Raw genomic sequence first — 4566 nt, 5'->3', positions numbered from 1 at the left:
ATAAAAATATGAACTTATAATAAAAGAAATAATATGAAAATATTAAAGTACGTATACTCGACAATAATTTTCTACGGGTATATCATGACAAATTAGATAGGTATCATCACAGTATTTTGATACGCATTCTCCGATCTTTACTTCGCCTTTATCGTAGTTCTCCACTTCTTATTGGCTGTCAATCATATACATACGTATATTATATTATAACATAGAACAAAATCAACCAATGAGAAGTGGAGAACTACGAAATAGGTCGGAGGTGAAGGAGATGCGTATCCACGGCGCAAAACTAGTACAACTGCGATGATACCTATCTAATTTGTCATGGGGTATATCACCAGGTAACAAACATTACCGACTGGCGACTTGTTATTTAAAATTAACTATTACTTACTTGCTATAAAATAAAAATAAACGTTAAATGTCCAAGTTAAACAATAATTGATCAAACCGATTATTCGAGTACATAGAATAGAGTATACGACTTCATAATTCCATTATCAATGTTAAAAATAAATTGTATTGTTATATGTTAATTGTGTAGCGTGTACAATTTAATTTAAGAAATGTTAACAATGTACGTTTACACGTATAAATATATTATTTATAATGCCTTAATAATTATTAAAATATATAATAATATATACAAATGTTTAGTCAGTATTTAGTCAGGCCTGACCCGTAGTTTCGCCTATGGTGGTTACATAATAATCACAGAATAAGACAATCAGAATGGACACTGATTATAAAATATACGGGGAATATAGAATAAAAACGAAATCAATGCCACCATGTTTTTGGAGGACTAATCAGTGTTATTCAATTTCGAATGTTACCAAATATGTTGTCTTATTCTGTGTTATCACAGAATAAAACAATGAAAGTGATTTGATTACAGAGATGATAACAATTTGTCCTCCAAAAAGATGGCGGCTGAGTGTCCAGGGACTGATATAATTGAAGGTATACGGTAACAACGTCGCTACCACACATCAAAATATATATTAATATAATATGTTAAGTTTGTAAATATTATCGATCAATTAAACCATTTCCACCACTACTTTTCCCGTATTCACTTCTGGCGTGCGTACTGACACACACAGGTTGTTTTTATTCCACGTATTGTATATTTGTTTGTCAGTTTCAAACGCATCGATAGGTATGGATAAATACCTATTCTCATCAATCATTAGGTCACGGATAACGATTGTCATTAAATGTACAAAACCAGTGGCGTGCCGAGGCAATTTTATTTTTAACCGTTGGGGGTGGTGGTGGTGGTGGTAGATTTGTAAAAATATGAATTGCTTTTAAATTATGAAATTGAGAGTTGAGATATCAGCAAATTTTGGTATACCTACATGCACACAACATTTTTTACCGCATAATGTGTATTGTACAGTATAATAGTTGTACCGTACATAATTGTAGTCCCCGTCTGTCTGCACACATTGAAAAATAATGCATGACGAACTTTAGTCGTTCGACAGCGTGGTATACTCATTAGTAACCAACCCGTTTACATCGTTGACCCGTTGGTCCAGAAAATCAAACAACAATAATTACGCCCATGTAACGCATCGCGACTATGGGATTTATACTCGTTTTCGAAAGTTTTTTTTTTTTTTGAAATTGAAACATTTACGCTCCGCAGTCCCACGGGTGCAGTGACGGTGTGCATTTTCGTTTCGCCCATTTATATTTAATATACAAAACACACCGCGCTGCAGCTACCAACACTTCTGTATTATAGGTAGGTACCTATATATAATATTATATTGTATCGTGTTACACACGCGGTCTAGTAGTAATACATTGTTATTTCAACTCTCTTCCTAGTCGTTATACATAATAATATAATAATGTATACAGGGTGTGTCTATATGTAACATTGTGACATATTCAAATGTAATTTCAGTGTAAAATCGTCAAATCTTCCAGGTACACACTGTATAAATGTATAATCTAACGTACATTCTTTGCACCCGTATTATAATATGGTGTGTGGGTAAAAAAAAATAAAATAAAAATAAATACAACTATTTTCACGGATATGTGCAGAATACCGAAACATATATCCGGCGAAACTATAATACAATCTAATATCCACACGCTCGGCGACAACATAATATTATTATTATTATTGAGAATGTGATATCTTTGTAATACCGTCGCTGCAAGTATTATGACGACGGAAAAAATGATCTTGAATCACAGCCATTGTTTGAATTCGCACAGCATAACTATTATACTGCTATTATACAACATTTGTCATCGGCTCGTGCCTCATAATTTATAGGCGTCCGGACAAATTTCAATTATTATTCGCGACGGCAGTGAAAGACCGATGACGCGTATATGCTATTTCACGGAGCTATAGAAGTATTGCTCAAATAAATTATTATTATTGTAACCACGCCGCGGAGTTCGATTTTGGACGAATTATATCGTATTTACGATCATTCGTGGACCCAGAATATTCATTAGGGAATGTGGAATGTATTATAAGCATTGGGTAGACATGATATTATTATATTGATATTAACAATTTTTAAAATGTTTTTGCTCTTTTTATGGCATTTTTAGATATTTGAAAATTTCGAGTTTTTTTTAAATTTTTTAAATTAATGCATGATAAACTGTTTGATTTTTACTAAAGTAACTAAACAAATGTTATACTAGGTTCTTCATAAGTATTGTTATAATTACAAATAAAAGATATTACTTATAATTATATGGTTACAATTATTGTAAGCATTAAAGTTAATAAAGCGGGTAAGTGGATGTCACTCTGCTGTACTGTAGGTTACAAATGGGTCAATGTATAATTGATTGTATTAAACTTGAATTCAATAATATAATATCATATTGTATAAGAAAAACGATTCTGAGTGGATACGATTTGTCGGTTTTGATATTTTATATTGTTATTATATTTTATCATAGTCTGGTAAGTTGAATTAATAATATAATATTATTATTTATTATTCGTTTCTAAGTTGATAGACAAAGCATTTGAAATTAAAATCCCGTTTTTGTAATTTGTCGTTGGTTTTACCCGTAGCATTAAATAACTATTGAGATGATCGAAAAATTACATCTTTAAAGTACCATCTTGATCCAATTCACTAAAAGATAAAATACTATATGATGAAATCGAAGCACTAGCTCCTTCTGGTAGAATTGTAAGAATTTTGTATACAGGATAAAAAAAAAAAAAAAATAATATAGGTAATGATAATAATAATAATAATGAACACCATTGTAAAACCACTAGCTTCCTCGCTCCACTCAGAATCTAAAAGTCATCAACCTTTAAAAATTATTTTTTAGTTAAAATGTATAATATAATTTTCAATTTCTAAGGCTGTTGTTTTTCTTATAGAAAAATGAAACAGAGTATTTAAAAAAAATTAACAATTTCAGTTATTTTGTATAAAATTGTAATTAAAAAAAAAAATTAAGCATAAATCCATATAATATATAATATATTATATAATAATATTTTTTATGAGCGTCTGAAGTTAGAATTTTGAATAAAATAAAACTTAAATATTGTTTTTATATGAACGTTTTAATGAATTAAAAAAAAATTTTGCCGAAACCAGGGATCGAACCAGGGACCTTTAGATCTTCAGTCTAACGCTCTCCCAACTGAGCTATTTCGGCAGATATATGTTCTATTCATAATATATGCCATATAAAAAAAGCGGGTAAGTAGATGTCGCTCTGCTGTACAATATATTACAACATATTACAAGTGGGTTACAGTTTAATGGATTGTATCAAATTTGAATTCAATGATATCATATCATTGTATACGAAAAACGATTCTGAGCAGAGACGGTTTATCAGTTTGGGTACCTATTTGATATTATTATTATATTTTATTATAATCTGGTAAGTTGAATTAACATTGTAAACTACAACAAAATAACTAAAATCGTGATATTTGTTTTTATTTTTATTCGTTTCTATGGTGATAAACAAAGCGTTAGAAATTAAAATCCCATTTTTAGTGGTTTTTTGTAATTTGTTGGTGGCTTTTCCCGTGACATTAAATAACTGTTGAGAAAATCGAACAATTACCTCTCTTAAGTATCATCTTGATCCAATTTGCTAAAAGACAAGATACGATATGTTTAAATCTTAGCACTCCTTCTGGTAGAAAATGTGTATACAGGAAGAAAAAAATTGATGTTGCTCTGCTGTACCTATAGTAAGTTATAAGTGGGTCACTGTATAATGGATTGTATTAAATTGGAATTCAATGATATCATATCATTGTATACGAAAAATGATTCTGAGTGCAGACAGTTTGTCTGTCAGGATATTAGATTCTGAGCGGAGCGAGGAAGCTGTTGGTTTTACAATGGTGTTTTTTTTTTATATCCTGTATACAAAATTTCTATCAGAAGGAATTCTTCGATTTCAATATATAGTACCTTATATTTTAGCGAATTGGATTTATATGGTACTTTAGAGAGGTCATTTTTCGATTTTCTCAATAGTTATTTAATGCCACGGGAAAAATCACCGAAAAATCACGAAAAAACGCTA

The 4566-nt window shown here is 30.3% G+C and overlaps 1 non-coding gene across 1 annotated transcript; it reads right to left on the bottom strand.

Annotated features, from left to right (window-relative positions):
* Window positions 1-3602: 3602 nt before the first annotated feature.
* Window positions 3603-3675, bottom strand: TRNAF-GAA. The gene has a single exon. It is a non-coding gene; the product is annotated as a tRNA-Phe (tRNA).
* Between the last annotated feature and the right edge of the window lie 891 nt (window positions 3676-4566).

This window comes from Acyrthosiphon pisum, chromosome A3, assembly GCF_005508785.2.
Source record: "Acyrthosiphon pisum isolate AL4f chromosome A3, pea_aphid_22Mar2018_4r6ur, whole genome shotgun sequence".
Taxonomy (NCBI): domain Eukaryota; kingdom Metazoa; phylum Arthropoda; class Insecta; order Hemiptera; family Aphididae; genus Acyrthosiphon; species Acyrthosiphon pisum.
Note: the sequence above shows the minus strand (reverse complement) of the source record. Positions and strands in the feature narration are given on the sequence as shown.